Source organism: Lepidothrix coronata, unplaced genomic scaffold (assembly GCF_001604755.1).
Source record: "Lepidothrix coronata isolate B3197 unplaced genomic scaffold, Lepidothrix_coronata-1.0 Scaffold315, whole genome shotgun sequence".
In the NCBI taxonomy this organism is placed as follows: Eukaryota; Metazoa; Chordata; class Aves; order Passeriformes; family Pipridae; genus Lepidothrix; species Lepidothrix coronata.
Window position 1 is genome coordinate 324,810 of NW_016690495.1, and position 10,873 is coordinate 335,682.

Consider the following 10,873-nt stretch of genomic DNA (forward strand, 5'->3'; position numbering starts at 1 on the left):
GCCATTTGGAGGGAGAAGCTGCACAGTTTTGAAGGCAAGGCTGAACACAGAACCTTTCCTGCAAACTGGCCTGTCAAGGTACTCCCCTCCAGTCACCAGAGTCCTGCAGCTCTGGACATGAGATGGGTTCATGTTGCAGCAGACTGGGTTTATGCTGCTGGATCAGCATCATCAGCTACTCACTGTGACATGAGAGCCATGAATTAGGCTGCAAGTTCATGAAAACACGTGTTCAAACACTGATATCTCTGTGTACTGGGGCACTGAGTAGGATCAGTGCTAAACAACCAAGACAGAGCTGGACCTCAAGGTGGGTAAAAATTGATATTAACTAACCTTTGCTTGAAATCCCTCTCAGTTTCTGTCTAAATAAAGCAGGATATTAGCAGGGGTGCTGCTGAGTGGGTGCCATTTCCCTGTACTTTTATCCTAGATGCTTTGTGATTTTTGTGAGTCTGCTCTCCCAGACTTCAATTCTTCAAAATGTACCCAAATAAAATCACAGCTAAAATCCAACCCACCTGTTGAAAATGCTTCCAGAAATTCTGTTTTGTCATGTCAAATTCTGTTCTGCATGCCAGTGCATTTCAGAGTTCCAACTCCAGATCACAACACAAAAACAAAAGAGAATGGGCAGAATGTGCCACGAAAAGGAACTTTAAAGTTTTCACGTCGATCTGGTGGGTGTTCTCTAAACTCGGGGTTAATTAGAGACCCTAAAGGATTTCAGAGCAGTACTTAGAGGATGAAAAGAAACAGATAACAGTTCCTTTAGGTGTGGCCCCCTCCTCTGTTAGCACAGTATCACTCTCCACACAGGTCCAGTTGAGAGGAGTAACTTCATCTCCCTTCCTGGTCTCCTGCACCACGGATCAGCCAAGGGCTAACAGGAAGGAGGCAGCATTTCTGCATGTCTCCAGGACTGCTGGCGTTTCTTTAAAAGAGATTAAACCGTGATGGTTTTGGATCAGTAACAGATGGTTCCTCCCTCGCCCATGTAGGTGTTGCAAGGTGTTACACATCACACCTGTCCTGCAGGTGAGCACTGTTAGGGGCTGCCAGCCCAGGACTTATCACTGGCTGTGAATTGTTCTAAGAAGGAGAGACACAGCACTAAGAATATTGTTAAATGGAAAGGAGCAAAAGCAGCAAAATCAATTTGAGAAGTTGGTTCACGTTCCGAGGGGAAGAAATACTTCCAGAATCAGGTTAAGCAAAGCCCTATTGAGCCACTTATTGATTTCTTAATGAGCCTGAGGGGAAAAAAAGGAAAAGAAAAGAGCACAGGATAAAAAAAAGGAGATAAAAGAACAGATTCCAGACAGAATTGGTCATGCAGTTTCCTTGTACATGCAAAGAACAAGCCAGCAAGACTCTGGAGAGCAGCACCGAGAAACATGTTTGTTTGCACAGTGATGTGGCAGCAAAAAGGGGCTCACAATCTGGGGGAGGGCAAGGGGGTGGAAAAGGCCAAGAGGGAAAAAGTTTCACAGACCAGCACCTCAGGAACCTGCTCTGAAATGCCCACCCTGCTGCAGGAGTTCAAGGATGTGCATCTCATCCCCCCCCCCGTGGGTTGGGTTATGACAAACTACAGTGTCATTGCAACTGGACTTCAAAACCCCTCAGGTAGGGTTTGTGTACATGAGCAAAACACTCTTACAGAGACATCTGATGGGCCACTCCCTTGTCTTTTTAACTCAGCTGAAGTAGTTGTGCTGGTAGAACCGTGTGTAACATCCACAGCCGTGTCCTGGGCTGGGTTTCAGCTCCAGACAAACCCTCTGGTCAGCACAGTGATATTGTTACACTGACAAAAGCCTCCAGCACAGAGCTGACCTCAGCCAGAGCCCTTGGCAGTCTGCAGGGATGGTCCCACCTTCGCCCTCCAGCAGTGGGGCATGTCACAGGTCAGGGCAATGCCCAAAGGAAAGACGTGCCCAGGGCACAGCCCCGACAATACAGAACAACTCCTCACCTCACCTGAGCTCTGCCACCACCCAGCAGATATCCCTGGCTCCCAGCTGGGAGGCAGGTACAGCCTTGCCCCCTTTCCAGCTGGGGAGGGTGAGGTCCAGACTGGTCAAAGATCTTGTGATGCTCAAGTGGTGCCACTTCAGAGGTGCCAGAAGGCTGAAAAGGGGCTGCCCCGACCCCGCCGTCCAGGGCAGAGTCAGCCACGGGCAATCAAAGTGCTTTGTGCATGCACAGGGGAAAAAAAAATATGAGGCAGCTCCATCACAGGTGTAATGAAGTCCACATGTGGTACTGTAACTGTGCAGTTTTTCAGGGAAAAAAAGGGGAAAAAAGAGAAACTATGCTCCACTGTAAATAGCTGAGGTGGTAAAATGACTGTGAGCTAAGGGAGAGCTCAGAGATGATCAAAAGATGAGCCTGGACCCCACTGAAGTTATAAGAGGGTTGAGCCCCCGGTGCAAGGAGTCAGGAACCCTCTCCCATTACCCAGCAGGATGCCCTAGAGACAATGGTTTAGGTGGTACAGCCAAGTAGAGGCAAAGAGGGGAAACATCAGGGCCCTGACTGGCAGAGCAACATCTCAGTACCACGGAGCAACCTGGAAGTACCACTCTGCTAAAGCTGCATGATGCTGCTCTGAGATAGTCCAAGTTTGGGAGAAGAAAAGAGAGCAGCTGGGAGCACATCTTTGAAGACTTAACAATTTTTCGATGCCCAGGCAGGTTCCCAGCTAAAATGAACACTTTAGAAAGTCCATCAGACACACAAACACACCTTGCCTCACATCTGACAAGAGCTGGCCCCCAAAGCAGGTCTTTTCCTGGAGGCCAGTTGGAAATGAATTGAGGCAGCACCAGCCTTGCTGTTTCCCATTCGGAATCACAGCAAATGAACCCCCATTTCTGTGTTTGCCTGCAAACCCAAGTGGCTGAGGATGTTTGTCACAACCGGCTGTCCATCCATCCCTGACAGAGCGAGCAGTGACCTCCGAGAGAGGAGCCGGGGCCATGGGAAACAGTCCCCAACCCGGAGCAGCTCCCAGCGCTCGCCTGCCTCCAAAAACCGGCCGTGGGGGAAGGGGGAGAGAACATCTATTTCCTTGTTAAGTAGAGCTCTTTCTCTCTTTTTTTTTTCTAATCTATGGAAAAATAGGAATGCAAAGGAGAGCAGAGAGGAGCCTTTCTTCGCAGCAGGGGATGCTCCCGGCGCCGGGACAGCGGCTCCGCTGGGATGCTGCGAGCCCGCAGCTTCTCAGGGTGTTTGCAAAAGGGGAGTCAAAACTCCCGGCCGGAGGAGAGGCAGGGAGACCCGGCCGAGCGTCTTAAGGTTTAAAATGCAAATTCCTCCACTTTATTTTAGGTGGAGGGGTCAAGGTTTGCCTATTTCTTCCTCTCCCCCGCCCTCCCCCGCCGCTCCTTCCCCCTTCCTCGGCGAGTTTTGTTTAGGGAGGGACTGTAGATGCGACAAGGTCTTTGTGCTGGCCATTCAGCTGAATGAAAAGGCCGAGGAGTCCCAGCGGAGGGAACAAACTTTTGGGGGTCAGCGCGGTCAGCTTAGAATAAATGTGTCGTATTGTTTGTATTAAGGACATGATCTCAGCGGGGTGCCCGGAGCCACCGCATACAACATGAAGGACTATTTATTCAACACAGAAATACGCAGGGCACAGGACTCCTCTCCCAGGGAAAATAGGAACCGCTGCTGCAAACGTGCCTGCCTCTTCCTAGCAGCAAGGTTTGCTGGAGGGGGCAAATAAAACCCCCTTTAGTTTTTTATGTGCATCACAAAAAAGGATGGATGCCAAGCTCCTGTGGCAAAAAAATAGCCGTGGTTGGAGAGCGGCCGCAGCGACGGCACAGCAAAGTGGCTTTTTATTGTTGCTTTTCTCCTAAAGATGGACAGTTCAGGTCATTAAAGGCCTAAGATAGAAACAGTTTCTCTTCACGCTGTTTGAAAACAGGCTTTTGTTTCCATGGAAGTGGCTCAGTCCTTTCTTGGGTTGCCTCCACCGCAGAAGTGGCCCGCGGGGTGGGAGCCGGGGGAGCCCTGCAGCCCCCAACAGGCCCATGTGAAACCCAAAAGGAGAAGCAACACAAAGGGGCTGGGGGCTTGAGAGCCTGCAGGGCTCCCCGGGAGGGCTCCACAACGAGGGCCCCCAAAGGAGGTGGCCAGGTGGGGAGAGGAGCCGGTTCTCCCCAACGCTGCAAAACCAAAACCCTCATAAAGGGACCCCCCTGGTTGTTGAATGCTCCCCCCTCACTCACTGTTTGTACAGAGGAGCATGTGCTCCCTCAGAAAGTGGCTTTTCTCCTCACTGACCTCACTCCCTGGTTCACAGAGGGAAGGGCTGTTTGGTCGGGTTGTTCATCCAGAGGCTGCAAACCAGGGTTTCATGACGTTGAACGATTACCCAGAGGAGCAGAACCCTGGGACAACCTCCAGCCAACGTGGCTTCATCATGGCCAGCCTACCTTAGGGCATGGGGTCTAGGAAGATCAGGACACTTAGAGATCCCAGAAAGAAGCAGGATATGTTTTAACATATCCATGTGAACTCCAGTTTCCCTCAGAAATTATGGCTTAAGCTCAACCTTAGTGGCAAAATAAAGTGAGAAGAAAATGAGACTGTGAGGGTGGGGATGTCCTGGCACAGGTTGCCCAGAGAAGCTGTGGCTGCCCCATCCCTGGAAGTGTCCAAGGCCAGGTTGGACAGGGCTTGGAGCAACCTGGGCTGGTGGAAGGTGTCCCTGCCCATGGCAGGGGTTTGGAATGAGATGGGCTTTCAGGTTCTTTCCAATCCAAACCATCCTGTGATTCTGTGAGAAGAAGGAAGGAGGTTTCTTACCCTGCAAGGAGACCACTCCCATCAGACAACTGAGAGCACAGCGGTCTGGGCACCTAATGCTGCATCTTCCAGGACTAAACCTACCCACAGACATCAACTGCATCACGGGAGGGTCCTGCTGACGACTCCTACTCGGTCCTTGTAAACTTGACCTCCAGAAAAAGGTAACCATGACTCAAAAAAACAACACATCCAACCCCAGCTGGTGAAAATCTGAGAACGGCCGGAAAAATCCCCTGGGTTTTCACGGCGCTGCGGTGAGTCTCTGCTCGTGAGCCCGGCACAACCCTCTTGGAAGTCCCCCAACATGGGACACCTTGACTTCCACCCCCTTTGTGCCGGATGCCCCCTTCCTTTTTTTGTCCACCCTATTGCCTTTTGTGCCAAAGTGACACAGACTGATGAGGATTATTTCCACGGCTTCCTCAGGGACAGGGGGGTTTCCCTGCTGCCCTTGTTCAGGGACAATAGACCCATTAAGCGTCTTCCCAAGGCGAGGGGAGCGGGGCATACCTGGCCCCCAATGTGGGAATGGCCACTGCCCCTGACAGCCATTAGCATCTGAATGAGAGTGATGCCTGCAGAACAACAGGCAATTATCCCTCTGAAAAGCTTTTAAGTGGCATTAATTGCTGGCCGCAGACTCGGGGCTCTCTCAGAATGAACCGTGTTGACAAACAGGATAAAATATATTGGATTTCCTGCGGGGGAAAAATTTGTAGGAACGTGCTTCACCGAGGGCAAGCTCCGCTTTCATCCTCTGCTGTCACAGAGTCAGCTCCACTCCACACCTACTGACAGCAGGGCAGTCTGGGCTGTCCGAGGGAACCTGGATTTGGCTCTGGTGGCTTTGCAGTGCCTGTCTGGCTCGATGAGAGGGCACCCAGGGGAAGGGGAACACCTGCTCTGCGCACTGCTGGGCTGGATGAGCAGCCCCTTTGTCCCAGCCGTGCCTCTGAAGGCCCAGGTGTACCTTTTTGTGCTGCTCAGAGAGGAAAAGATGTGGCACAGCCCTGAAACACAACCCCCTCTCACTAACAGGCACCGGGCTTTATCTCCCGCTGCTCTTTGAACGGGATAAATAGCCCTCCACAGCCCAGGAATGGGGGCGATGTGGGAACATTTTATGTCCTTAAAAATCAACGATATTGCTAATAGATAAATACTCTCTTTTCTGTTACATACCTGCAAGGATATATGAAGGGCGTAGCTAGAACTTTACTGTGATTCCCTGGAAAATCCCACTCCAATATCCTTTCCTTTGTAAGCGCTGGAATGCTTTCAGGGCTGATTTGCACTCGTGCAAGGCACTTCTTTTTATAGCTCCCTCCTGCAAAGTGCAAGTTGCTAACCTTAAAAAAGTACCGCAGCACTATTTTTACCCCAGGAGCATCATCTCCTCTTCCACAGCACGTCATACAGACCCCTCTTGGATTGGTTTGGGGTGTCTGCTCAGATTTCTGTGTGTGTCCAGACCTCAGGGCTGTCCATTCGGATGGCTCTGGGTAAGAACAATGTGTGTATGACCAGACCCTAAAGTGTGACAGGGAACCACAGCTCCACTGACTCACACAGCTCTGTGACAGCTCAGTGATCCGCCTTTGAGGGTCATAAGTCTTCCTTTCCTTACCTCTACCCCTTGTCTATATGGGAGAGCAGAAGGAGCAGCCTGACCACGAGGAATAGCCCATGTTTCCACCCTATTTGCAGGAATTCTTGCTCGTTCTCCTGCCAAAGCTGCCCCTTGAAGCTGGCAGAGACAGGTCACTCCAGTGTCACTCTCAGCCCAGCAGCAGCCTGGGTGCCACACTCCTGGTGACTGTGCCAGACTGCTTTTGGTGGCTGGATGTTCCAAAAGCAAAGGCTCTTCCCAGTTCCCAATGAGTTTTCCAAAACACAGATGATAAGCCTTCAGTAACCAAATGCCAGTGTTACTGTGCACATCCCTGAGAGGTACCAGCCCTTCTCTCTCCTCATGGCCAGGGACAGGGTAGGGCACCCTTGGGTGCCATTTTCCCATCCTAAGCCTCACTGCAGGGTCACACAGCAAGCAAGTAGCTTGTAAGTGGCTCAGAGCTGGGATACCATTAGCACCCCGAAAATGAAGACATCCCTTCCCTGAGAAACGACTCCCTTTTGAAGGCTGGCACGTGGATGGCAGTGAAGGTGACTTTGAAGAGCTTCAGGTCTCAAAGTTGCCTCAGGTCCCTCCAGCAGAGAACTCCTGGTTTTCCAGCGACCATCCCCAACACCCACAACGAGGAGCTGTTATAACCATCACATCTGCCATGGGGCTGACGTCCACAGAATGGCCTGGGTTGGAAGGGACCTCAAAGGTCATCCCATCCCACCCCCTGCCATGGACAGGGACACCTTCCACTAACCCAGGTTGCTCCAAGCCCCGTCCAACCTGGCCTTGGACACTTCCAGGGCTGGGGCAGCCACAGCTTCTCTGGGATCTTTGATTGTGAACAACTCCCCTTATTGGAAAAAGCAGAAAGAAACAAAATCCCCTCTCCGAAGCACTAATTTCTACTTAGAGTTACAAAACCTCTTTACAGTGGAACCACCATTTATTCAAGTGAAGAAGAAGAAGAAACTTTACCTGATACTCTCTTGCATCACAAACCTGAACATGCTCTCAGTGCACTGTGGCTCAAGCACTTCTAGAGGATTTCCAATAAAGATGGGTAATTTTATGGCTCAGAGTGAAAACCATGGGAAAAACTCTGGTTTTTGCTAATTTAGACCTCCAGCTCGGCAAGCACATGTGGGTGGCCTTTTGAAGTTTGAGCAGCAGATCTTCTGCTTGAGCAGAATGACTTAGTTCTCCCGCAGTCAGTGGCTCTAGGCCAGCCTGCACCATCTGAGGACAAGCCCTCTCACATTTATCCCAGCACAAAACTCCGACAGGAACTCAGAAAATCGTTAAAGGCATCTGTGGAGAAAGCTTTGAAAAAGCCTGTACAAAGTCCAGTCAACTGAGACTGCAAAGCTTTGCCTCCAGTGTGTGGCAAAGAATGGACTGCACAGTCAGAAAGCCAAAATATTAATGTAACCCCCCACAAGATGTCTGTCCAAAGAAGACAGTGCTAAAAAAACCTGGCTTGGGCCCCAGCAAACAAAAGATGGACCTCATGTGCTGCTAATAATGTCCAATCATCAGGACTGGGCTAATTTCCTCTCATATTGCCAGATCCAGACCACAAATAATTAACTTAACTGCAGAAAAGATGCTCTCTTTGTGTTGGTTTTGTTGTTGTTGTTCCAATAAAAGGAAGGAATCCAGCTCCACAGAGGATACGAGGCTGGTCTGGTTTGTTCCTGCTGAAGATTTGGTCCTTGGTGTCTGCTGCTAAACCTACAGGATGACTGGCAGGAGGATAGCAGGGAAGAAATGCCAAATTTCAATAAGAAATGACCAAATCCTGTGGCCCACAGGATTTCATCAGGCTCAGCATTGAGAGGCAGCCAAGGGCTCAGCTTTGCCCCCACAGCAACCTGGCTGAGGAGGAGGGTCTTTGCATCTGTCCTCCTGAGGGAAGCAGGAGGATTAAATGTTTTTTAAGGCATCCAAGAGTCAGAAGTGAAACATTTCCATAAATGAAACGGGTCTGTGAGCTGTTTAGACAGCACAGCTCTCACCTCCTTCACTTGGGCTGGCTGGAAATCGGTGTGCTGGGGTTAAAACAGGAGGATGATGGCTAAGATGGACAAAATGGGTCACCCCCAGGTAGTTTCTCCAGTGATTTAAAAAATAGCCTGTTGAACAGCCAGGACTGGCCTTTACCCAGCAATTCCTACAGCTGTGGAGCCCAACCCCAGGGTGGGCACAGCCAGGAAGGGACCAATATAAACCAGTGTTTATATTGTGCTAGTGCTGATTTGCCTTCACTTATTTGTGTAGTTTGGTGCCCCATCCCCTGCAGGCAGAGAAAGGGGCATCATCTGGGGGATCATCTGGTACCAAGCCCTTGTACCACCAGCTGAGTCATAGTTCACACCTGTATTTTGGCACAGCTCAATAAAGTTTCACTGTTCCCCATGCTGCCCCAAGAGCTCGTGTCCCACTGCTCTGAGCACGTTGGAGTGATCAAACCACCTTCTGGAAGACCAACCCATCTGATCCTCTCCCTGCAGTCCGTGGTGGAAGCCGAGTGAGCAGTATCTGGACAAACCCATGGAAAGACAAGAAATAACAAAAGAAAGGCAAAAAAATAACAGAAATGAGACCTGCTCTTGTCACCCCTCACCACAGCACACCCAAACAGAATATGCACCATACAGAGCTGTGACAACAGGGCATATGGACTTACTTTTATACCTCTAGATAGGTAAAAAATATCCTCTTGGGATGGATGTATTCAGGGGGGACAGTTTGCAGTGTTGGTTTGGAGTGTCTGCCTAAGAACCCCCTGGGACCCCTTCCCATGCTCCACTCCTGCCCTGCCCAAGAAAGGCCTGAGGATCTGCCCCTGGCCAGACCATGAACCCCCTGCTCCTGGCTGTGATTCACAAGCAAAGGGACCCCACCAGGTCCTGCACCAGTCCCCACCAGGGACTCCAGCAGGAGCTGCAGGGAGCAGGGGCACCCTCACATGGAGTAACACCCAGTCTGTAGAGGGTTAAGGGCTGATCCAAGTGTCCCCCGGAGCTGTCTCAGCTTGTGCAGGGATAGACCCACCTGCTGGGAGGCTCCTGGTGGGCACCAGCACCTGGTGACTTGCTGGTCTCTATAACAACCTTTAACAACCCCCAAGGCACTCACCCTTTCCAAGGGTGGAAACCAGGACTCGACTCCAAGAGTGTTGCCTCCGGCTGTGGGTGGGTGAATGTTTCCCTCTGCCCCTTCTCAGGAAGGTGGCACATGGGCACGTGCAGAGCCAAGAGCCAGAGGGGAACAGACCCTCCAGTGGGGCTCAGCACACAAACCTTGGCAGCTGCCAAACCACCCTGATCCCACCAGCTGCTCTTGTTTAACGGGGCAACAGGGGAGCTGCGAGCGGCAGGAAGAGCGAGAGGGAAGCAGTTAAGTTGGAATTAATTTGTCACTCCATATTTAACCAACCTCAGAACTATTAAACAAATCTAATAGGAAATATCCCCCAGATTCCAAACGCCTCTGTGTTGCCTGCTGGGCACCAGCCACTGTGCAGGGTTGCAGCCACCCAGCAGACTGGGACAGGGGAAGGGGGGCTTCCCTCCTCCCCACCCCCAAGCCTGGCTTAATTCATGCTGCCTTTTGCCCTAAGCCTGAAGGACAGTTGATGGGAGAAGCATAGAGAGTATCCAGCATCCCAGGGTGAGGTGCTGGAGAGAGCCAAGGGATCCTGGTGCGTGGCTGTGGGTTTTCCTGGCTCCTGCTGGAAGGAAGCAGGGAGGATGCTCAGGAGTGAGGAGCAGTGATTGGCTGCTCAGGAATCATCAGGGGGTTTTCCACCCCGCAAAAAGAAAAGATATCCCAACTCCTCACCTGTTAGTTGCGACCACCACCCCCTCTGCATATGGAAAAAAGAGGGAATAGGGAAAGTTAAGGCTGCAGATGGAGTGGAGCTGGATCTTATTGCCAAAAATGCACAAACTCAGCAGCTAGAACATGGAGAGAGTCTAGGGGGGGAGGAAGCTGGCATAAAAACAAACAAAAAGCAGCTTTTTCTAACTAATAGGTAAATCCAAGCCAAATCTCCCCTCCATGGCTTAAAACACCTGGTGGCAGCACATTTGTCACCATGGGATGCTGTGCTTGCCCCAGGTCTGAGCTCTCAATCTCCCCTTCAGGGGGATCCTCCCTGGGGTGAAGAAGGTAATCAAAGTTACCTCTTCTGCTGAAAACCAGGATTCTATTAATCATTAAATGTTCTTCATGTCTTCTGGCCCCCTGACTGCCACGGTCATCATTGTTAAAACATTCCCTCTGACTGGAATAGCGCCATTGAAGATCCCAGCTAAACCAGGCAGCTACAGGATGGTCCAAATATCTCCCCGATGATGCCATTTCTCAGGTTTAGTATTTTACATAAAATTTAGCTGTCAGTGTTTATTCAGCATACCC